The sequence below is a fragment of the Neovison vison genome, chromosome 1 (genome assembly GCF_020171115.1).
Source record: "Neovison vison isolate M4711 chromosome 1, ASM_NN_V1, whole genome shotgun sequence".
Classification (NCBI taxonomy): domain Eukaryota; kingdom Metazoa; phylum Chordata; class Mammalia; order Carnivora; family Mustelidae; genus Neogale; species Neogale vison.
The window spans coordinates 265,876,729-265,902,766 of NC_058091.1; the positions used below are offsets into that span (position 1 = coordinate 265,876,729).

The 26,038-nt window shown below is 36.5% G+C and overlaps 1 protein-coding gene across 1 annotated transcript in view; it reads left to right on the forward strand.

The window, feature by feature from the left end:
* The first annotated feature begins 2,667 nt into the window (after positions 1-2,667).
* Positions 2,668-26,038, forward strand: part of ATP10B (ATPase phospholipid transporting 10B (putative)) — a 269,423-nt gene continuing 246,052 nt past the window's right edge. The window contains exon 1 of the mRNA XM_044230157.1: positions 2,668-2,723. The gene's annotated coding sequence lies outside the window, so the exon portion shown is untranslated. The remainder of the gene's footprint in view (positions 2,724-26,038) is intronic.

The following is a 26,038-nucleotide window of genomic DNA, read 5'->3' on the forward strand; positions in this document are numbered from 1 at the left end:
AGGAAAATACTAAAAGGTGAAATAATAACAATAAGCCATAGACTTATTTGGGCTGCTGAGAGAGTATGTGAATAATTTGGGACTTAGGGGCCTTAGACACATCCATACAAAGGAAGAGCTAGAGGAATCTTAGAACTTTTTAAAGAAAGGCTCTCATCCCAATCAATATATCTCTAGTAACTGTGTGGTTCTCCTGCCAACTTTGTATAGAACAACCCAGCTTGATTTAAAGGGGTTACAGGAGAGAGAGAGTTCCTTCTTCTGGTTCCCTCTATTGCTAAGTATTGGCTTCTTATTATAATCACAGGATGGTGACACAAAGACGACACAAGAAGAAAGTATAATTCCTGTAGGAAAAGTTACTAAAATTCTACTTGGAGAAAATACTAATGCAACACCTTATGTTGCAAGTAGTTGGTAATTGAGAATTAAATTGTGTTGTTATTATAAAGAATCCAAAAGGAAGTGGATCATTGAGAACAAAGAAATTTGGAGAGTCTTCTTAGAGAAAATGTCAAAAATAGGTGTTCCTAATCAATAAAAGTTAGTACTTAATTCCACAAACGTATGTGTTTCCCATTATGTGCTAAGAACAGTAGGTGCTATTTTTGTTCTTTATTTCTTTTCCTACACATAAAATACTTTATTGTGACTGTCATAACAATGGCTAGTCTTTTTTTTTAAGGTCTTATTTATTTATTTGAGAGAGAGAGAGAGAGAGAGAGAGGGAGGGAGCAAGCATGAGCAGGGGTGAGGGGCAGAGGGAGAGCAGAGAGCCCAATGAGGGCCTTGATCCCAGCACCCTAGGATCCTGACCTGAGCTGAAGGCAGCTAGATGCTTAACTGAATGAGCCAACCAAGTATCCCTGTATAATCTTAATCTTTATTTAGAGCTCAAAGAATACCACACATTATACATGCATTATCCATGAATTAGACAGTGGTGGCATCCCCACACTATAGGTGAGGTTTTTAAGTCTTAGAGAAGTAAAATAACTTGCCTAAGGTCACACAGCTAGTAAGAAGTCAAAATCTGAACCCACAACTGTTTAGCTTAAAAAGCCCTAGCTCCTAACCATGACCATGTAATATCTCTTTAGCTTCTTCTGAAATTAAGCAAGTAACAATTTCTTAATCATTTGTGCTGCACTTAAGTCTGATTTTCCTCAAAAGTAACATTATAAAAGCCCAGTTTTGCCAGATTTTACAGTATCTTCATCTGCATTATAAAATTCCCAAAGCCATAATAACCAAAGTTTATGTGAGTTGAAACAAACAAACAAAAAAATTAGAATAATAGGATAATAGGATGGAACTTGAGGGCACTATGCTAAATGAAATGACTTAGATAAAGCTAGATAAATACTGCATGGAAAAAAAAAAAAAAAGAACTACCAAACAAAAATCAAGTAGATAGATACAGGGAAAAGATTGTTGGTTATCACAGGTGGGAGTTTAGGGATGGGTAGAATGGTTGAAGGAAGATCAAAGGTACAAACTTCCAGTTATAAAATAAGCCATGAAGATATACTGTACAACATGGTGACTAGTTAATAATACTGTGTTGCATAGTTGAAAGTTGATTAAAAACGTAGATTTTAAAAGTCCTCAACACAAGGGGCACCTGGGTGGCTCAGTGGGTTAAGCCTCTGCCTTCGGCTCAGGTCATGATCTCAGGGTCCTGGGATCGAGCCCCACATTGGGCTCTCTGCTCAGCAGGGAGCCTGCTTCCCCCTCTCTCTGCTTGCCTCTCTGCCTACTTTTGATCTCTCTCTCTGTGTCAAACAAATAAATAAAATCTTTAAAAAATAAATAAATAAAAATAAAGGTCCTCAACATAAGAAAAAAAATTGTTATATCTTGATCAACTGTTCATCAACTGTATGTTGATGAATGTTAACTAGACTTATTGTAATGATCATTTCACAATATACAATATATACAAATGCTAAATCATTATGTTATAACCTTTAACAATATAATGTTTTTTGTCAATTACACCTCAATATTTTAATTTTTTTAATGATTTTTTTAAATTTATTTGAGAGAAAGAGAGTAAAACATTGGGGAAGTGCAGAGGGAAAGGGACAGGCAGACTCCTTGCTGAGCAGGGAGCCTGATGTGGGGCTCAATTCCAGGACCCATGAGATCATGACTGGAGCCGAAGGCAGATTCTGAACCAACTGATCCACCCAGGTACCCCTATACCTCAATATTTTTAAAAATCAGAGTAATGCAAGCCCCATCACAGGGTTAAGAGGACTGGTAATATATGCTATGAAATCACAAAGAACAATAGTAGGCCATTTTGGAAATTGTGGCATTCAAAAACTCACATACTGAAAACCAAAAATATCAAACCATTCGTAGTGTTTTACCTTTAAAGATTCCATGATGTAAGTGACACTTGCAGTCTGTGGTGATGAAAAGTGATGATGTGGCCTTGGGACTACGCAAGGGAACAATTATATATGAACTGTTTGTATGTGCAAAGGCAGGGAATAAGCATTCATTCAATACCAGAATGTGTTCTAAGAATATAAAATAATGTGTATATTAATGTGTATGAAATCAATTATCCTGTTGTAATCCATAATGAATCAATCTTTTCTTCCAGCTTCAGAAATGAGATTTTTCTGTATCATTGTCATTACAGATGGTGACACAAGTTATTTAGAAGAAGAAAAGCAACACTGTTTCCATGGTTGTTGTTCCTATGTTTGGTAAGTTTCAGTTCTTAAATATTCCATGAGGTCGAATTTTAGAATATGATTATCACGTATTTGTTGTTTGTGCCTTCTGAGAACCCCTGACCTCCTTCTGATAACCCATTTTCTTGTAAATAATATATTTAATGTGGCTAAAAGAAATGACTTTGCCGCAGCAATGTGTACATGAGTTGGTGAATCAGAATATCCATCCCTATGACAAAAGTAATTGGTCCAGGAATGAGCCCTAAACCAAAGTGAGCCAATCGGGGCTTTCCTGGGACTTGGGCAAAATAAAATGTTTCAGGAAAAGCATTTTAATGAAACCAAGCCATGATGTATGTATGGAACCCCAAGGGCCACCTAGAACACCACATTGAGAAAGCCAGCCTACAACAGGTAAGGAGAAGGCTTATGATATCCTAGTTCTGTAGCCCAATAAATTCTTCTTTTTGCTTAATTAGTTTGAGTTGGGTAGAAAACATACTGTGATTATGGTAACCTCATTGAGACAATGAGTAGCGGCAGAATAAATGAGGATATAAATGAGGCAGAATAAATAAGATAGACTTAGCAGTGACATTGATTTGTGACCTAGAAGCAAACTGCTTTATCTTCTCAAATCTGTCTCCTTTTGGATATGCTAATACTGGATCACATAAAATCTGAGGCCCTATCTTATCTCTGTTTTTATTCCAAATACCATTGTTTTAACTTTATTAATTCATAGTTTTCTCACCTAGAAGTCATAGGGAATGGTGAGCCATACACACTTCCTATTAGCACATCTAATTAAGGCAAGGCTTTTATTTGCAGATGAAGATCACATCACTGTTCCCAGGCCTCATTCCATCTCTAGCCCGAGCAGCTGCCTTGAAAATGTGTGATGTTAGACAACCACAAGACCTGCACAACAGTGCATGCTTGACTCTGAGAAAATCTATCCCTTTCACTTGGAAAAATCAACTTGAGTACTTGTATTCAGTGGATAAAAAATCATATACAAAGGACACTGTGTTCTGTCTCTTACTTCATGTCTTTATTTTTTCCTTTATATTCCTGTAGCCCTTATTCTAACCAATGATTTCCACACAAATGCACAATGAAAACCTCTAATTATTTTTGAAAGCTGTGAGATTCACAGCTATTACATTTGAAGTTAAACATATGTGTGCTAATCGACTCTAAGACTAAAATTTCCACATTAAACTAGCAGCTGTATCATAATGATTTTTAGAAAGATTTTATTTATTTATTAGAGAGAGAGAGAGAGAGCAAGAGCACAGGGGAGGAACAGAGGGAGAGGGAGAAGCAGACTCCCATCTGAGCAGGGAGCTCCATATGGGGCTGGATCTCAGGACCCTGGAACAGGACTCAACCTGAATGAAGGCAGAGGCTTAACTGACTGAGGCACCCAGGTGCCTCCAGCTGTGTCATAATTCTTCTAGTACAGAGGTTCTGTACTATTTGTCATTTATTTCCTAAACTAAGTGAAAAGTATTATATATGGATATTGGCATACCTTTTGGATTTCAGTGTATACAGATTATTGTACAACTTTTAAAAAACCTGAGATCTGCCCTATTGACCTGTGTGACAAGCTGTTCAGTTCTCTGTGTTTTTAAAATGAATAAGGCCAAGAGTTTGCTTGAAATTTAAAAGATGTCCTTATGACTTATTGGATATAGACATAAACAAGACCAGTGCTTAGATGAGCAAGTAAATTTTCCTAGTTGGATCTGGTTACCTGTTGTCAATTAAATTTATTTCCAGTATAAACAGATGGGTTTCACTGTGTATGAATAGCCACCATTTATAAGTTCTTTAAATATTCTCTCTCATAAGCAACTACGTATAATTCTTATAAGATCCTAGAAAGAGATATTTATGTGCTTGTATACAGTTTTTTTGTTTGTTTTTTATTTTAATACTAGCTGGTACCTCCTTAGCGATTAGTTTTCTGGAAACATCTAGTTTATTTTCCATGTAAGCATTGAGAATTTGGAAACATGATTGCTGTATCAGGGCACTTGACATTCTCTAAAATTTGCAACTTTCAACTTCTAAAATTCTCTCTTAAATCTGATAAATGATGTGCTTAAATTAAATATGCTTACAAAATTCTATAATGTTTCCCATTTACAAATTATACATAAACAGTACATGTCACCATTTAGAATAAACCACCAATGTCAAATCTGCTGAAAGATAACAAGCACTGGCATAGAAACTATGAATTTAAGAATCAAGACTAAAAACCACTGATAGATCAGTGCCATCTGATAAATATCTCCTCTGAGGATAGAAATGATGGTTTCTGCCTAACCAATTCCATAGAATTATTATGTTAAGCTAATTCATGACAGGAAAGCCATTTTAAGGTATATCCTATACTACTGATCTCAAAGTGTCCACCTATCAGAGTTTAACCAGAGAAACTGAACCAGTAGGCGATACATCTTAAAAGATTTATTGCAAGGGGGTGTCTTCCATGACTGTTGGGCTCATTAAGCAAGTGTGACATCCATAAGGTAAGCTGAACATCAGGCAGGCCAGCTGGAATTCTCAAGCATAAGCTGAGGTTGCTATGTGTAGCTGTAATTTCTTCTTCTATGGAGTACATATAACAATTACTCTAAGGCCTTTCAACTGATTAAATCAGACCCACCCATATTATCTAAATAGGCTCTCATATTTAAAATCAACTGATTATGGACTTTAGTCATATCTATAAAATCTTAGCAACACCTAGACTAGTCTTCGATTGAATAACTAGGGATTGTAGCCTAGCAAAGAGACACATAAAACAAACAGTTATAGTCCCCCAAATCTCCCTTTTTCAACCAGGTATAAGGCTGGATTATTCTTCATAGTGAGACAGATCAAATGCATAAACAGATATGAGAATTCAGCTGTCTTCTATTCATATATTAAAGAGATTTAGAAAATTCTCACTAATTTTTTTTGTTTTGGAAATACAGTTATTTTTTATAAAACTGTTGTGTGTGTTAACATGCAATGAATATATTATTTTTAAAGAAATGTAAAAATTATTTCTAATTAAAGTTTCTAAATATGGATGGATATAACACATATAAACAAAACTCATTAGGATCCTAAATAATTTTTAAGAGTGTTAAGGAACCCTAATCCTAAAGGGTTTCAGATTAATTCTGAACAAGTAGAAAGATTATATAACTACTCATATCAATAAAACAAACACCTCAGTAGTTATCCTTATATTTGTCATAAATCATTGCAAATATCTTCTCTTATACAGCATGTTTCATAAAAATTTTGTCCTACTTTATGAATGTAAAAATCATGCATTGATTTAAACAAATTATTATTCAAAGAATCACAACCTCCTACTAACTTAATCTGATGCTATAAACTACCTATTTGAATTTTGGCTATAAACACTTCCAATATCAGTATTCAATATTTTATTCTACAGCTTAGTTTCTGCAGATTCCAGTAAGTTATCCCTACCAAGTTACCCATACCATGGTCAAAACATTTATTTGGGGGATTTTTTAATCTTGATTTATATAGTAAAAATTATTAAGTGACTTTCAATTCCAATTCTTGATATTGGATAAATATCAAGTTATTCTCTACCATTAGCTACTTTTTGATTAGCAGAAAAAATTAGAGGAAAGTCATGGAAAAGCCAAAATCTCATTTTTTGGGGAAAAAAAAATTGACCAAAAGATAGGGCAAAGTCGATCTGAGAAAAATGCATCCGAGTAAAACTGCATATCATATCCCAAACAGTTTATTATGTGTCACCCTAAAGCGTAAAGTATAAAGGAGTATAAATATAATCTTTTAAGACTGAAGTTGCAAACTAAGATTGCTGCAGGAACATAGCAGATAATGTCATGCACTGAAGCTATTCATAGGAGGAATAGAGATATTTGTGCCCTGTCCAAACTGGGCAGCCATTATTCAGCAATGGCCAGCTCTTGACTTGTGGGAATGTGTACCCATTGTTGTCAGTTCTTTAGCTTGTTTCACAAAAAAAGAATCTACATTACTATGAGAAATACCCAATGTTTAAGTCCTGCCAGCTAATAAAAAATTTAAGCCTGTGCAGGCCAAATATTTCTGCAGATGGTTACCACTATGGAACATCTGCTTTAGGAATGCTGGATATCACATGAATTACTTGGTGACAGAAGACCAAGAAGATATCATCCTCTAAGGTAATCTGTCCCTACCCCCTCAACATTACTTAATATAAAGGCTCCTCATCGTTATTTTGTCTCTGCTTTCTAATATTACTTCAGAAATCAAATTAATCAGTGGAGGCCCAGACTGAGACTTTGTGCTCCCTCAAATTGCTCATCTTTAAAAGTTTGTTCAATATCTGGAAAAAGAACCACACTTAGGTGGAGAAGAGGCAGACAGAACTCACCAAACTCAGTCTGTTCACTCAGTAAGTCAGTCCTGCCATTATCCTAATGAATGCATCACCTTGAGAATTCAGAAACCTCTCAGGCAGGATTTCTTAACCTCAGCAATATTGACATTCTGGGACAGATCATTCTTTGTTGCAGGAGGCTATCCTGTACAATGTAGGATGTTTAGCAGCACTAGAGGCCAGTAGGAGCCCCAACCCAGTTTGGCAAAGTTGTTTTCAGATACTGCCAGGTATCTCGAAGGGACAACATCAGCCGTTGTTGAGAACCACTGATTTAGGGGTAGTTCATGCATGCCCCATGGGGTCCTCTCACCTCTTCTCAGGCTGGTTACTCTATACTCTTTCTAAAACGAGTTCTGGTTAATGAAATGTGTTTCATCATGTTACATTTCAGAGATGTTTGAGGCCCTGGACAACTGTGTTGCTGTCCATCGCTTTGCCTCAGTCCTGAAGGAACACGTTTTATGGCTAATGTCTCATGTTAACCTATTCCTCTTCCTATTTCTGTAACTTGCTTAATATTTCTTCTAGCTCGTGCTCATTAGTCCCATACCAGTGTTTGTATCTGCTTAACCAGCTAAAATGCTTCAAGTTACTTTCCATTCCAAATACTTAAGACATTATTTTGCTGTATAGTAAAGATTAATCTAGACCCTTGCCTTTCTTATGACCAAAGTCATATGTATCTGTCTTAATTTATCAAAGTGACTATAAGATTTTTCCTTACAACTTTTTCTATTTCAGTTGGTTTGAAGAATTGGATAACCCTGTTTTTTTGGGGGGGGGTGCTTTTAAATATTTTATTTATGATAGAGAGATTGAGAGAGCAAGGGGAGAAACTGAGGGAGAGGAAGAGAATCTCAAGCAGACACCATGTTGAACACAGAGCCTGACACGAGGCTCGATTTCACAACCCTGAGATCAGGACCTGAGTAGGAAACAGGAGTCAGATGCTTATCCAACTGAGCCACTCAGGTGTCTCTACAGCCCTCTTTTTTTTTTTTTTTTTTAATAGAATAGTTAAGTCAAACCATAAGAGTCTCTTAGTCTCAGGAAACAAATGGAGGGCTGCTGGAGGGGGTAGGGAGGAATAGCATGGCTGGATTATGGACACTGGGGATAGTATGTGCTATGGTAAGTGCTGTGAGTTGTATAAGACAGATGATTCACAGACCTGTACCTTTGAATCAAATAATACATTATATGTTAATTAAAATTTTCTTAAAAACTTAAAAAAATAGTTAAGTCAATTTATTAAGGTTGCTGGGGAATTAAATGAGTTATTATATAAAGTGCTTAATACAGTGCTAGGCATAAATTGATCAGTAACAGTTATAACAGCTGCCACTAGTAAAATTTTCACAGCTTGTAGTAAATAATTGGTTGTGAGTTTTTATATTTCATTCTAGTCATATGGTATTTGGGTGTAAGATGGGAAAAAAACCTCTATCAACAATTACTTTGTTAATTGGCAAGTTTGAGCAACAAGAATATGAAAGCTAAACATGACAAACTTCCTAAAAATCATAAACAAAAAGCATGATGCAGTCAATGAGAAATGCATGTATATACAAAATGCTAAATTCACATTAGTGAAGAGAAGTTGACCGCTGGAAAGGGAAATTATATAAAGGTCTGAGGTGTGTGATCCTGTAACATGATTTATCAGGGAATTCTAGAAGCCCCTCTAAAAGAAAGAAAAGAAAAAAATCATGGCCTCTCTAACAAAAACTGAACACACCATTTCTTTTTTTTTTTAAGATTTTATTTTTATTTATTTACAGACAGAGATCACAAGTAGGCAGAGAGGCAGGCAGGGAGAGAGTGGGGGGAAGCAGGCTCCCCGCTGAGCAGAGAGCCTGATATGGGGCTCGATCCCAGGACCCCGAGATCATGACCCGAGCCAAAAGCAGAGGCTTTAACCCACTGAGCCACCCAGGTGCCCCGACACCACTTCTTATCTATTGTCATTAGGGCTCTAATTAGCTAGTCAGTGGCATTTGATTTCATGTTATCATTATTCCATGAAGTTATTTACTCCATGATATAAATAACTTGCTACAGGCCTATTAGTATTTATAGTTTCTAAGCAGCTAGGCAAGTAAGTGTGTGCTTTGAGGACTCTATATTTACTGGTCAGGATGACTCTCTTATCCAAAATTGTTCGTGCCTCTCTCTGTGTGTTGGGGAAACGATGAGGGGGAGGAGCAGGGGTTGTGGAAGTAAGGAGATGTGTTCTGTGTCTGCCACTAATTTCCTGTATGGCTCTAAGCAGATTTAACATCTCCAAGCTTCAGTGTCCTCACCCACAGCACAAGGAAGCAGCACCAAAGACTTCTGATTACCTTCTGTTGTTAACATTTTGTGATTAACCAGATCTGTGATTCTAGGTCACACTTGTGCTGAGAAGCCATGAGACTCAGAAAAGAGAGGAACAGGACTTGCAAAGCACTCTTCTCTTTAGCAGATGGAGATCCGTGGAATGCCAAGTGCCTTTAAAAAAAAAGTTCTAGACTATCTAAAGTGTTGGGCAAATTTCATGTTCTTAAAAATCCCTAACATATCTTACAGCTATTCCAGTTTTAGACGTGTGGGTGTTTTGTCCCTTCTACCATGTTTTTATGTCCACATTTCTTCTTAGTATTCTGATAGGATCCAACAGTACACAGAAGTTCACAATTACCTTAGCAACCAGCCAAGATCCTAGGGAAAGATTTTCATGAAGTTAGATATTATGTTCCATTTTTTCCCCACCTCTTTTCTTTCCCAAGCTTGGCAATAGTACCCCTTTTTGCTACCTTCGGAATAGGCTTGTTGCTCGCTCTATCTTGTTTTATTTATGGACTCACCAATAACTATCGATCAATATGGCAACTGGTTCATGACTTTACCCCAATTAGCAGAATTGCAACCAACTCAGTAAAAAGATTATACGTGAAAATTTTCCTTAGGGAGTGAATCAGGACTCTCCATAAGCCCATAAATAAGTCTGACTTTCTGTATGTCTGAAGCATTCACATAATCCATAACTATAATGTATTGGTCCCCCTTTCCTTATTTTGTATAATCAAACAGTAATCAATAAGAACTATGACTGCTGCAAAATGGGACTGCTGAGGACTGGAGGGCAAATTCATCACCAGCACATGTATAAAAGTCACCGCAGAGAGTCTTTTCTCTCTTTAAGTGCCCTTGAAACCCAGCGACTGAGTTATGTTCCAGGCCCCCAAGGAGAACTACAAGGTTATAATTGTCTCACACTTAATTACATGCATTGCAAAAGGTAAATGGACAAAGTCATTCTTGTACCAGGTATAGAGAATAAAATCACTTATGAATTTTTATATTGCTGGCTCACTGATTCACAGAAAGTAAAAATTTATGCAAGACCCATGTCTAACAGTGACGGTGCTGTGTAAATGTGCAGCCAAGCCAAGAACACTGCCTTCACTGTTCTGGGCCCCGGGCCTACAATCACAGTCCTGCTATTCTTCTCTTTCTCTTGTGGCCCTAGCGCGGCGGCTTGTTTTTCCCTACTTCCTTTACAGGCCACAGTTGTTATTTGCCAGGCCATCTTCTTCTCTGAGTTTCTAAGAGAGGGTTAGCTTAATGCCTTGTCTTGACACTATCAGATATAATCAGAGAAATGAAAAATGCCATGGGCAAGATAAATGATATTTTAGCCAAGCTGTTCAGGATAAACTGGGCCACTTTCAAGTCCCGTTTTCCATGGTTTCTACTGGAGTCTTCTCAGGAGAGACAACAGCCTTTCTGGGGTAAGTAAACAACTGACCCTTTCGATATGATGGGGGAATGATTACCTCCTATGATCACTAATCCTCAGTTTTGAATCAAGCCCATGATATATACCTACTTTTCTTCATCCTGCATTTGAAATGTCATTTGGCTTGCTGGGTAGAGATCCACATCCCTTTTGTAACAGAATGTTGCATTTTTCTTTAACTGATTTCATCAGGAAAAGCTGATGGCAAATCCTACTTCCTTATGCAAGAGTTTGCTGCCTGAATGAACCTGTATATGTTTTATGATAAATAATATATCTTACATTTATCCAATGCAGCCTGAGGAAGTAAGATGGAGTTAGTGTCTTGTGTCTTATTCTCAAAGCAGAAAGAAACTACAGTTTAGAAGAAGAGAATGAAATTATTACACGCCTTCCTAATTTCATTTTGATAAACTCCAAAGCTGGCACATTGTGGCACATATAGGTAGGAATTTTGACTCTCCTTTGAGTTCAAAGGAAAAAACTGATGTTTAAAGAAAACTATTTTTAGTGTCTGAGTATAAAGTATTCCCTCCAGAAAAAGCCCCGTGTATGCAGGCAAATCGATGAGGAACACCTTTAGTATAATCCTGTTGTGATATGGAGTAAAACCTCTCCAACCACAGGCAAAAAGTAAATTTTTTTTTAATCACTCTGAGAAGCTAGTTCTTTAGCCTACAGAGTTCATATACCTGGTGAAATTCATTTGTCCTCTTAAATTGCTACACAACTGTGATCAAGGTAGTCAGAGGAGAATTGAAATTCTGGGGAAGAACTAGACCTTCAGTAGCCAACCTAAGAACCTTCTCCTTTCTTCTCCCATAAGACTTTCTCTATTCCCAGATCTTGAAGACATAGAGTGAAGAGTGCTAGGAATGTTACTCCATTAACAGATGCACTGTTCTGTTAAGCTATTAATCAAGCAAATCACAGATGTTGTTTTCTTTCTAGATGTTACTATAATTGCACCTAATAACACCTACTGAATTTGTCATTTCATTGCCATTGATGACTTTTTTTTCCATTGATGACTTTTTAAAAAATTTATCATCTAAGTCATTTCTTAAATTCCATTTATATGGCTATCAGTTGTACGTCTACCTTGAAGGGTTCAGGATCTCTCCTCTAGTTGTCACCGCATATTTGCCAAAGAATGTAACGAGTAACCTCACATATGGGTAGATAAATAGGTTCTTGAGAGACTGAAGTTTGAAACCCACATGCTGAGTTTGCAATCAAACCATATTCTCCTTACACTGAGAGATGGGTATTGTCATTTTGAGGCATATTTGGTGCTAATAAATCCAGTTGAAGGAATCTGCCATTCTTTTTTTTTTTTAAGATTTTTATTTATTTATTCGACAGACGGAGATCACACGTAGGCAGAGAGGCAGGCAGAGAGAGAGGAAGGGAAGCAGGCTCCCCGCTGAACAGAGAGCCCGATGCGGGGCTCGATCCCAGGACCCTGGGATCATGACCTGAGCCGAAGGCAGAGGTGTTAACCCACTGAGCCACCCAGGCGCCCCGGAATCTGCCATTCTTAAAGGCAGATCCAGGAAGGGAGCTTAACCTAGCTGCCTGCTGTGCAGATGGTGAAACTGGGACCCAGAGAAATGAAGTTTCAGTTACTGAGACAAAAAATGACCAGAGTCCAAGGCTCACGCCTCACAATCTATTGTTATCTCTTCTACCATACTAGTTCTCCAAATAGTCCTTGCCATGTCAGGAGGAAATAAAAATCTCCTTCCTGATTTAGCTGAAACAGTTCAGATTTCTGAGATTCATTCTACACATTTGCCCACTCTCCTAAAATTAAAATTTAGCCAGATATTCTTCAACCCTGATTTGAACTGAGTGAGCTCTATCTTCATTGCTGATTAAATATCGCTAGTTTCTCCTGTTCTGGTGACATCATTTTAAAATTTCCTTCTAAAACTTTCAAGTTTATGGAGTGATTTTTCCTTCTCATCTTTTAGGTCCCTATAAAATATGCTGCTATTAAGAGATTGATAATTGGGTAGTGACAATAGTAGTGGTGTGGCTTAGAAAAAAATGGGCATTGGAATTGAACTTGGAATCGAATCTCTGATCTGCTCAGTAACTGTGTGATTTCAAACACGTTACCTAAATTTTCACATCTTTCCATTGAAACAGAAAGTGTTCCCGGGTAAACACCTGGTACACACAATGATTGGCTTATAGAAGGCACTTAATAATGATTAGTAATTGCTATTAAAAATAATGATTAGTTATTGTTATTGATGAGAACCATACAAGAGAGTGGGAACTGCCATGGCATTTTTTAAATGTTCCTTAACATCTAGAGGAGAAAAGGAGGACCTCATTTTCTGCTTTTAGTATTAATGATCATGGGTTGCTACCACCAATGCAGAGAGCCTTGCAGATAGTTAGCTGCCTACAAACTGTATTACTGAAGAGGAGGTACTTTGACCTCTTAGCCAAGATGGTTGCAGGCTGCTGTTGTGGTGTATATCAAACTGAACTCACTGGATTGAAGAAACAATTCAGGGGGCTCAGTGGGTTAAAGCCTCTGCCTTCAGCTCAGGTAATGATCCCAGTGTCCTGGGATCAAGCCCCGCATCACGCTGTCTGCTCAGCCGGGAGCCTGCTTCCTCCTCTCTCTCTGCCTGCCTCTCTGCCTATTTGTGATCTCTGAGTGTCGAATAAATAAATAAAATCTTTAAAAAAAAAAAAAAAAGAAAGAAAGAAAGAAACAATTCAGGACCACAAGAATACGTTGGGTGTTTCTTTGTCTTACCTGTTTCATTAAATAAGAATTCCGAATCCCAGCACTCACCAGTGAACTTAACGGTGTCATGTTCACAGAGACGCCCATGCCACCATATGTCCTCAACCTCTTCCTTCCCAGTTACGACCCAGAGCGGTGGTTCTGGTAATGTGCTTCCTGGGCCAGCTGCATCAGCTTTCGTTAGGAACTTATTAGAAATGCAAATTCTTGGGCCCAACTGGGGACATGCTGAATCAGAAACCCTGGAGAAGACTCAAAAAGTATGCTTTTAACAAGCTTCCAGGATGCTACCAGTGCTTACTAGAGAGTCAGAGAACAGTTACCTGGAGGATCTGCCCAGGTGCCCCAGGGTTTCTCGAAGTGAGAAGGAGGTACAAGGGCAGGACTTCAAACGATCCAAGAGAGGACAACAATGACTTTCAAGTAGTGAGAGATTTCCTGTCTTTATTCTCTTTCATTACTTAAGTCTCTGTTTGATGTTCATAGGCCTCTAATACCTCTCTCACCATCGCTAATCTTCTTTTTCAACAAAGAGAGTAGGATTCAAATCCTAGGTCTTTAGAGAGTGGCAGAATTTAGTTAGAATTTAGTGATATTTTGTTTCTTTCTGTTTACTTTTATGGATACCTTCAGCTTATGGCCCATCATATTTGTTGTACATTTAATTGTGGTTAAAAAGTGTGTGTGTGGGCGCCTGGGTGGCTCAGTGGGTTAAGCCTTCTGCCTTCGGCTCAGGTCATGATCTCAGGGTCCTGGGATCGAGTCCCACGTCGGGCTCTCTGCTCAGCAGGGAGCCTGCTTCCTTTCTTCTCTCTCTGCCTGCCTCTCTGCCTGCTTGTGATCTCTCTCTGTCAAATAAATAAATAAAATCTTTAAAAAAAAAGTGTGTGTGTGTGTGTGTGTGTGTGTGTGTTTTAATAAGTGTTTAGTCAAGGGGTACCTGGGGTGGCAAAGTTGGTTAAGTGGCTGACTCTTGGTTTCCGCTCAGGTTATGATATCAGGATGACGAGATTGAGCCCCAGTTCAGGCTCAGTCCAGAGTCTGCTTGAGATTCTCTTCCTCTCCCTCTGCCCCTCCTCCTTGTGCTCTCTTTCTCTCTCTCAAAATAAATCTTAAAAATATAAGTATTCAGTCAATTTAAGGAAAAGGTTAAGAAAACAAAATAGAGAGTATGCAGATATGGCAAAAATCAGTGACACCAGAGTAGATGCATTCAGAGAAATGCTGGCGTAGTACAAAGAATATATTCTGTACTACTTTTCCTAGCTTCAATTTTTTCATCAACTGAGAATGATGATACTAACATCACAGAAGCGGTGTAAGAACTTATGTATGAGAAATACTGGCTGTAATGCTCAGTTACTTTACTTGCCACATTCTTATTCTCTTGCCACATTTCTATTCTCTCAAGCTTTATTTGGAAGTTGGCTTCCTGTGTGGCCTTCAGGATACCATTTCGTTTTGGACTTCTAAGACGTCATTTGTAAGGCAACAAAAGGAGACTTGATTATCTCAAAAGTTCCTTCTAACTCCTAACCAATATGTATATACATGTATGTTGTGTGTGTGTGTGTGTAAGCATATATAATAATATCTGTATTTCCTATCTTTATGCAAACATGAAATAGGCATTAGTAGCTATATTCCCCAGCTATAAACCTCGAGTACTTGGGAATAATATTGAAAGTGAATGAGCTGTGTTGGAAAAATAAAAATCAAGTCATGAGGAATGTGTGAGCTGATGTACATTTCAGAGCTCAAAGGTAATTTCATTGTATTTTATTATCATCTGTCAACTTTAAAGCAGTAGTGAGACTAGAAAATAAATTGTCATGGAGGTTTCTGAGGACAGTGGTTTCCATGAGTTGATGTAAATATATTCAGAGAGACTCATTCCTACTTAATAACTCACATTTTTTCTTCTGAATTGCTGATGCATTCACTTATAGCATTTGAAAGGCAGCTTGTCCTTGCTGTCAAGTGAACTTGATAGAATAATAGAAAATTCTGAAAAATTCAATCAGATCTTGTTGTTCCTCAAGGGAATTTCTTTTTTTTTTTTCAAGGGAATTTCTTGACTATGTATTCTATTTAAGGAGAAAGCATTGGCAATGTTTTTTGGGTTTTTGTTTTTTGTTTGTTTGTTTGTTTTTGATCTTGTACAAAATGTTGACCAAGTTTAACAGCACAGGTTCTAGTTAGCAGGTGCTACATTGAGTTTTCCCTTCTCAGCATTCCAGGGGATGGTGCGCTGGAGTTTGGGTTCCTTTGGCAGATGAAAGAAATACTTAAGTGTATACTACAGTCTGGGATTGTTATGAAATCAGAGGTGACAACCATCAGCTTGCCTACTGTTTATAGCATTCTCATCAATTAGACCTAAAAACAGAGCAAAAAAGTGGTGAACTTAGTTTCTCTCAATCATAATGTAAAGTAGTTTGACTGTCTTTTATGTAACTGACTATTAAAGCAGAAGATAGATGCTCTCCGATATTGACACTTCTGATGAAACACCCCAGTGGGACTATTTGACTCAATTCAGCTGTCAGTTAATTGAAAATTACTATGTAAGTAAGGTACAGGGAATGTGCTTGAAGTCAGATGGACAAAGGTTCAAGTTATTATCTCCCTATCTCTTTAAGCTCTGGTCTCCACATCTATAAAGTGAGAATAAAATGCTCCTACTTCACAAGACTGTTCTGAGAATTAATGTTGGAAATAATTTAAAAAGCGAATAGTCACTGGGCACTTACTACTTACCAGGTGTCATTCTAAGGGCTAGGATCATTTAAGCCTCCATAAATCTGAGCCTAAGTTATTAGTTCCAGGTTATGGTTATGGGAACAGACCCCAGAGAGAACTTAACTCGCCAGACATTATGTAGTCTGGCTCCAGTTGCATCTTTAAGGCTTTAAAGCACTTGATATTGTTCCTAGCATTTCAAATGAATTGAGTCGTATGAAAGTACAGATACTTGACCATTTTTTAAATGTATAAAAATAGCAATTTCATGTGGTTCTACCTTATAAACATTAAATGTGTATTTATAGTATCTGCACTTGTTATTGCCAATAACGGTAGCAGTGATACTGATTTTATCTTTGAAACTCATTAATGTAAGGAATGCAGGTGGCATTATAGTGTAAAGATTCCTAGCATGGCAATTAGGATCTGGCTAAACTCTAGGTCTTGCTTTCCCCACTTGTAAAATAATGGTGTTTGTCTTCTCCAGCTCTAACATTCAATGGCAGAGATTTTAAAACCATGTATTAAAAAAAGGATCTTTTTTGGGACACCTGGGTGGCTCAATCGGTTAAACGTCTACTTTCAGGTCAGGTCATGATCTCAGTGTCCTGGGATGGAGCCCCACACCAGCCTCTGTGGTCACCAGGAAATCTGCTTCTCCCTCTCCCTCTGTGAGTGCTCTCTCTCTCTCTCTCAAATAAACAGATAAGATCTTTTTTTAAAAAGGAGATTTTTTTGGTCTAATTCATCTTTAATGACTAGTTCTACCATGAGACTAGTACATAGTTCATGTCATACATGAGGTGAGTTTACTATACACATGTTTAGATATTGTAATAGAGCCAAATTGTACCCATTTCTAAACATATATTATTTTCTTATTTACCTTGTAAGCCATTAATAATCAATTCATGCATGGGCACTGGTTCATGAACTGTATACTATGAGTAACATTAGAACTCTGTGGTATATAAATGTATTCTTAAAGAAGAGTGTGTGGATGCAGGTGTGGGTGTGTATTCATTCCCTTCCCTTTAAAAAAATGTATTCTTTGGAGATTATAAATGATTATTTAAAAATGTAAGGAATTGTAAAAGTAAAGGCCACAGATAGAAGTATTACTCAGGGTATTTGGATAAGATAGAGAAAAAAAAGCAATGTATTCCACAATCTGTTAGTACATTTATACATTTATATATATATTTTTTTTTTAAATTCAAAAATGGTTAACCTTCTTTCATGTTGTGTTTATATATATATATATATATATTTTTTTTTTAATTTAAAAATGGTTAACCTTCTTTCATGTTGTGTTTGAAACACTAAGGAATAGGGTTAATTGAGGCATGGCCCTTGTCCTGCAGAAGCTCACAGTCTAGCCAGAGATGCCAGCAAATAAGCATATAATTACAGGATAGTAGATAATGCTCTAACAGAAGATTAACAAAAAAATATTTTTTAAATATTTTATTTATTTATTTGACAGGGAGAGATCACAGGTAGGCAGAGAGGCAGGCAGAGAGAAAGGAAGGGAAGCAGGCTCCCCACTGAGCAGAGAGCCCAATATGGGACTGAATCCCAGGACCCTGAGATCATGACCTGAGCGGAAGGCAGCGGCTTAACCCACTGAGCCACCCAGGTGCCCCAACAAAAAAATACTTAATTTGGCTTGGGTATCAGAGGGGTTTCACCCCTAAGGTATAATTTCTTATATTTTGTTGTTTAAAATGTTTTCACTTTACTGAAATACTTTTTATTTATTTATATGTGACACAAAACCAATGGAGTAATCTTAAGTCTACAGATTGGTGAATTATAATAAAATGAACACACAAATGTATGTAGTTCTATATAGTTCAAGAAACTACTACTTGATCAAAATTAGAATTTTTTTTAGCTTTCTGGAAGGTACTGATGTGCCCTGTCCTCAATCATTGCCTTCTTCATCTTCACAAATGTAACCAAAATCCTGATTTTTAATACCAAGAATTAAATGTTTGTTCTTCAATCCTACTTTAAAAACAAAATATCTAGAAATAAATTTAACAAGTAAGTGAAAGACCTATATATTGAAAACTATAAGGCATTAATGAAATAAATTGAAAATACAAATAAATGGATATTCCATGGTCACGGATTGTCAGAATCAATATTGCTGAAATGTCCAAACTTACTCAAAGCATTATACAGATTCAATGCAACCCCTGTCCAATTTCCAATGTCATTTTTCACAGTAGTAGAACAAATAATCCTAGGATCACAAGAGATCCGAATAGCTAAATAATCTTGAGAAAGAACAAAGCTAGAGACACTATGTTTCGTGATTTCAAAACATATTAAAAGATAGGATGATTAAAACAGTATATTGCCATAAAGACACACATATAGATAAGTGGAACAAAAGAGCCTAGAAATAAGTCCATGAACAGATGATCAATTTATGAAAAAGACAAGAATATACAATGAGGAAAATTCAATCTCTTCAATAAGTGATATTGGGAAAACTGGACAGCCACAAACAAAATAAAACTGACCACGATCTTAACACTCACAAAAATTAACTGAAAATCACTTAGAAAGTAGAAAACATAGGCATGTTAAGCTCTTTGGCATAGGTCTTGGCAATATATTTTTTTAATCTGACACCAAAAGCAAAAGCAACAAAAGAAAAAACAAGTGAGACTACATCAAACTAAAAAGCTTCTACACAGCAAAAGAAACAATCAACAAAATTAAAAGGCAACCTGCTGAATGGCAGAAAATTTTTGCAAATCATGTATCTGGTAAGGGGTTAATATCTATATAAAGACCTCACAACTCAATAGCAAAAAAAATTATGATTTCAAAATGTGCAGAAGATTTGAATAGACATTTTTCCAAAGAACACCTACAGATCAACAATGAATGAAAAGATGCTCCACATCATTCATCATCAGGAAAATGCAAATCCAGAGTAAGATAGTACCTCATACCTGTTAGAGTGACTTTTATCAAAAAGACAAGTAATAACAAGTTTTGACAAGTATGTGGAGAAAAGAGAAACCCCATGCAATAGATGGGAATGTAAATTGGTGTAGCCACTATGGAACACAGTAAGAAAAAATTAAAAATAAAACTACCATGTGATCTAGCAATTGCATTTCTCAGTATTTACCCAAAAAAAAAATAAAACAGTACCTTGAAAAGATATATGCACTTTCATGATCATTGGAGCATTATTTACAATAACTAAAATATGGGAAAAAACTAAGCATCCAGGGCACCTGGGTGGCTCAGTGGGGTAGGGCCTCTGCCTTCTGCTCGGGTCATGGTCCTGGGATCCTGGGATAGAGCCCCCCATTGGGCTCTCTGCTCAGCAGGGAGTCTGCTTCCCCCTCTCTCTCTGCCTGCCTCTCTGCCTACTTGTGATCTCTGTCTGTCAAATAAATAAATAAAATTAAAACAACAACAACAACAACAAACCAACTAAGCATCCATTGATGGATGAAATAGATAAAGAAATGAATAAGAAATAAAGAGAATTAGGTAAAGAATTGTGGCAGTTCTATGGGTGTATATATGTATATACACAATGTATGTATAGTTATACACACACACACACACACAGTGTAGGCATATAAATACAATGGAATATTATTTAGCCATAAATATAAGATAACCATAAAATTGGATAAAGAATTGTGGTGATTCATATATATGGTAGTTCATATATATGTATATATATCTACACACACACACACTGGAATATTTAGCTATAAAAATGAAATCTTACAATTTGCAAAAATATGGGTAGAACTTGTGGGCATTATCTAAGTGAAACAAGTCAGAGAAAGACATATATGACCCCTCTTATATGTGAAACCTAAACAAAAGAAAACCAAACTCCTAGATACAGATAACAGGTGGATGGTTACCAGGAGGAAGAGGAGACATGCGTGAAAAATAAAAATTTTTAAAAAGTTTGTAGCAAGGCAGGAATCCCAATTATACTTGCAATATGTTAGAGTAAAACATTGTCTATGAGCTATTTATGGGGGAAAGCTAAAAAACTATCAGTGTATTAGTAGGAGTTTTTCTTGGGTCATAAAACAATGATGATCTTTTTTTTTCTACTTTTAAGTATTTCTTGCATCTGCTGTAATGAACATGTATCACCTTCAATGAGAAAAAAACTAGTCAAGTTTAAAAAACTACTTTAGAAAAAAATAAGTTTTTTTATTTAAAAAAAAAATAAAAAAGACTGTTTTAGGCCTAGGCTAGTTGTCAGAACCCTGCAGTGGTAACCTCTGCTGGCTGCTGTGTCTGAGAGGTTAGTCCATCATTGTTCAGGCCCCATAATGACATTTACTGAGTATTGTCTATGGGCAGAGATTTAAATGAAGAGCATTTGTTCTAATTGGGTGCTAGAAGGATGCAAAGACAACCTAATAGATGTGGAAGACAGGCAAAGTAGAATGAGAACTATAGACATGGGGTCAAGTTTGTTATTTGCCTCTTACCAACTCTGTGAACTTGGACACTCCTTTGTTTCTGGGCTTACAACTTTTTCTTCGTAGAATGAGGAATGTGGACTACATGATCACCAAGATCTCTTTCAGTTCTAAAATTCTGTTGAGATCCTTTTCCCCCACCCCTGAGTTTAAAAGGGAGACCTAACTGTAAGATCTAGATAGCAGATTTAGGGGCCTGAATGCTGGGTTTTATACTTAATAATGTTGCTAACTTCCTGGCCTTAGTTTTTACTCCTTAAAGTTGAAAAAAGCATATATGCCTATTCTTTAAATCTTATGCAAATGGAATCACACTAATGGATTCCCTTGTGTCTCACTATTTTTTGTTCAATGTGATTCAAAATCATGGTTCCCAAACTGTGCCAAAGCATCCCAGGACACTGTCAGATACTTTTTTTAATTTTAGAGAAACAGTAATACTCAACATGTCAGAAACTGGACAAAGTAATAGCTTCTGGTAGTTCACAATTTAAACATTAGATTGTATCATGTCTTTTTTTTAATGTGTCATAGTTTTGCATATTTTAAGGGCAGCTCTGATTTAAAGTAAATACGTGCAAAAATCAATGTGGAAGAAAAAAATAAGGGTGGCTGTACCTAATCTGACTAAAATTTCAGAAGCTGTGTCGTACCCAGAAGGCACACACATCCCATTAGTAGGCTGTTGTGACTACTTAAGAATAAAATTTTAAAAACTAGGCTTTTTTCTTTTAATTGTTGTGTACTTTTCAAGCATAGCTTCTAAGTTGTTGGGACATAAATAATAAGTTGCTGGGAGCTAACTACTTAATAATCAGAACTGTTAGGTATTTCTTTTGGGGTAGCAACATTATGAAAAAATTCCTGAGACACTAAGGAACCTGAGAAAATTTGGAAATTTTTGCTCTATGAAATCCATTTCTGTTTCCCAGTACTTTTAAAAGTTATGTGTACACTATACAGTAGTCTATTAAGTGTGCAATAACATTATGTCTAAAACTACACCTAACTTTAAAAATAGTTTATTACTAAAAAATGCAAACCATCATCTGAGCTTTCAGCTGGTCATAATCTTTCTGCTGGTGGAGGGTCTTGCCTCAGTGTTGGTGGCTACTGACTGATTAGGGTGGTGGTTGATGAAGAGTGGGGAGGATATAGTATTTTCTTAAAATAAGAAAGCACATTTGACACATTGGTTGACTCTGCCTTTCACAAACAATTTCTCCGTAGCATGTGTTTCTGCTCAATAGCACTTCACCCATAGTAGAACTTCTTTCAAAAATTGTGGAGCATAACAAATAGCATGGAGGACAAGGCGCATTAGAGAGGAGAAGGGAATTTGGGTAAATTGGAAGGGGAGGTGAACCATGAGAGACTATGGGCTCTGAAAAACAATCTGAGGGGTTTGAAGGGGCGGGGGGGGTGGGAGGTTGGGGTACCAGGTGGTGGGTATTGTAGAGGGCATGGCTTGCATGGAGCACTGGGTGTGGTGAAAAAATAATGAATAATGTTTTTCTGAAAATAAATAAATTGGAAAAAAATTAGAATCAGTCTTCTGAAAACCTGCCACTGCTTTATCATCTAAGTTTATGTAAATATTCTAAATTATTTGTTGTCATTTAAACGTCTTCATATCTTCACCAGGGATAGATTCCATTTCAAAAGAAAAAAACTCACTTTCTTTGTTCATCTATAAGAAGTAACTACTCAACCATTCAAGTTTCATCAAGAGAAGGCAGAAATTCAATGCCATCTTCAATCTCTCTTTCTAATTCTAGTTCTCTTGTCATCTCTACCATATCTGCCATTTTGTCCTCCAACTGAAATCTTGAAGTCATCTATGAGGATTGAAATCAACTTCTTCCAAATTCTTGTTCATGTTGGTATGTTTATCTCTTCTCATGTATCCTGAATGTTTTTAATGACACCTAAGATGATGGATACTTCCCAAAAGGTTTTCAATTCACCACAACCAGATCTGTCAGAGAAATTACTATATATGGCAGCTATAGACTTTATGTATTTCTCTAATTTTAAGACTTGAAGTCAGAATTACTCCTTGATCTGTGGGCTGCAGAATAGATGTTGTGTTAGCAAGCATGAAAACAACATTCATCTTGCTGTACATCTCCATCACAGCTCTTGTACTTCCATCAGAGGTACATTGTTAATGAATGGCAGTATTTTGAAAGGAAGCTTTTTTCCTGAGTAGGTCTCAACAGGAGGCTTAAAATATTCTGCAAACCATGCTGTAAACAAATGAACTGTCATCCAGACTTTGTTGTTTCATTTATAGAGCACAGGCAAAGTAGATCTAGCATAATTCTTAAGGGCCCTAAGAGTTTCAGAATGGTAAATGAGCACTGGATTCAACATAAAGTCACCAGCAACATTAGTACCTAAAAAGAGAATCGATCTGTCCTTTGAAGCTTTAGAGCTAGGCACTGACTTCTCCTTTCTAGCTATGAAGCACTAAATGGCATCTTCTTCCAACAGAAAGCTGTTTTGTCTACACTGAAATCTTTTGTTTAGTGCAGCCACCTTCATTAATTACCTTAGATATGTCTACTAGATTCTATATCTATATCTACTAGATATGTCTACTAGCTTCTATATCAGCACCTGCTGTTCACCTTGACTTTTATGTTATGGCGATGCCTTCTTTCTTTAAACATCATGAACCAATCTCTGCTAACTTCAAACTTCTGCAGCTTCCTCACCTCTCAGCATTCATAAAATGGAAGAGAGTTAAGCCCTTTCCCTGGGTTAGGATTTAACTTAAGCGAATGTTGTGGCTGGTTTGATCTTCTATCCAGACCACTAAAACTCTCTCCATATAAGTAATAAGGATATTGTACTTTCTTACCTTTTGTGTATTCACAAGGGTAACATTTTTAATTTACTTCAAGAACTTTTCCTTTGCATTCACAACTTGTCTATTTAGCAAGAGGCCTGGTTTAGATGTATCTTGGTTTTAACATGCCTACTTCACTAAGTTTAATCATTTTTAGTTTTTTATTTAAAGTGAGAGACATGTCACTTTTCCTTTCATTTGAATACTTAGAAGCCATTGTAAAGTTACTAACTGGCTTAATTTCAATATTTTTGTATCTCAGGGAAAAGTTGAGGCCAAGGGAGATGGAGAGAGATAGAGTAGGTGTGAGGTGATATCTTACTTAGAGTTTAATTTGTATTTTTCTGGTAATCAGTAAAATTGAGCTCCTTTCCATATACCTTTGACTATTTGTGTGTCTTCCTTGGATAAATGCTTATTCAGAGCCTCTGCCTATTTTAAAATCAGATTTTTTTTTCTACTGAGTTGTATAAGATCTTTATATGTTTTATGTGGTAACCCCTAGTGAGATACTTGATTTGCAAATATTTTCTCACATTCCATAGGTAGTATTTCATCTTGTAGGTGGTTTCTTTTGCTATAAAGAGCTTTTTAGTTTGATGTTGTTTCAGTTTTTTCTTTTGTTGCCTATGCTTTTCGTGTCAAATCCAAAAGTTATTGCCAAGACTGATGTCAAGGAGCTTCATGCTACAATTTCTTCTTGGAGTTTTATGGTTTCAGGTCTCATGTTCAAGTCTTTAATATTTAATATTTGCATATGGTATAAGACAGGGATCCACTTTCATTTTTTTGCATATAATTGTCCAGTTTTCCCAGCACCATTTTTCAAAGATAAATTGTATATTGTATTTTTTTGCTCCTTGTTATAAGTTAATTGATTGTATGTGCATAGGTTTGTGCCTGGGCTTTCTATGTAGTTCCATTGAAGTGTTTGTTTTTATGTCAGTACCATAGTGATTTGATTTTAAAAAGCCTTTTAATTTGGTTTGAATCAGAAAGTGTGATGTCTCCAGCTTTGTTATTCTTGCTTAAGACTGGTTTAGCTTCTATGGGGCCTATTATGATTCCATTAAAATTTTAGGACTGTTAGTTTTATTTCTGTGAAGAATGCCACTGGAATTTTGATATAGAGATGACACTGAATCTATAGATGGCCCAATGATATTAACTTTAGACTGGAAAGAGACTGAAAAGTCTATGAACAGAGGATATCTTTTCATTTATTTGTGTCTTCTTCTATTTCTTTCATCAGTGTCTTACAGATTTCAGTGTACAGATCTTTCTTGGATAAACTGGTTAAATTTATTCCTAAGTATTTTGCAATTTGATACAGTTCTATGGAATCATTTTCTTATTTTCTCTTTTTGATACTTTATTGTTAGTGTATAGTATCACAACTGCTTTTTGCAAATTGTGTATTCCTGTAACTTTACTGAATTTGTTCTAACAGTTTTGGGTTTTTGTTTGTTTGTTTGTTTTTTGTTTTTGTGGCCTCTTTAGGGTTTTCTACATATACAATGTCGTCTGCCAATAGAGACAATTTTAATTCTTTCCAATTTGGATGACTTTTATTTCTTTTTCTTGCCTAACTGACCTGGCTATAATTTCCCAAACTATATTGAATAAAAGTGGTGGTAGTAGGCATCCTTGTCTTGTTCCTGACTTTAGAGGAAAAGCAGAAAACTTTTAGAATATTCAGTTTTTCATTCTTGGGTACAATGTTAGCTATGTGCTTCTTATATAAGGCCTTTATTTCATTGAAATATTTTCCCTCTATACCCCTTTGTTAAGAGTGATTATCTTGAGTGGCTATGGATTTTCATCACTTATCTTAGCCAAAAGGCCGAGAAGCAATACAGAATTTCATCAAATATTTTTCTGTATCTATTGAAATGACCATTTGATTTTCTTCTTTTTTTTTATTTCTTTTCTTTTTTTTTTTTAAATATTTTTATTTATTTATTTGACAGAGAGAGATCACAAGTAGGCAGAGAGGCAGGCAGAGAGAGAGAGAGGGAAGCAGGCTCCCTGCTGAGCAAAGAGCCCGATGCGGGACTCGATCCCAGGACCCTGAGATCATGACCTGAGCCGAAGGCAGTGGCTTAACCACTGAGCCACCCAGGCACCCACCATTTGATTTTCTTAATGAAGGATTGACTGATTGATTTTTGTAGATTTTAGGCCATCCTTGCATCACTGGAATAAATACCACTTCATCACACTGTATAATCCTTTTTTAAATTTAAATCTTATGCAGTTAA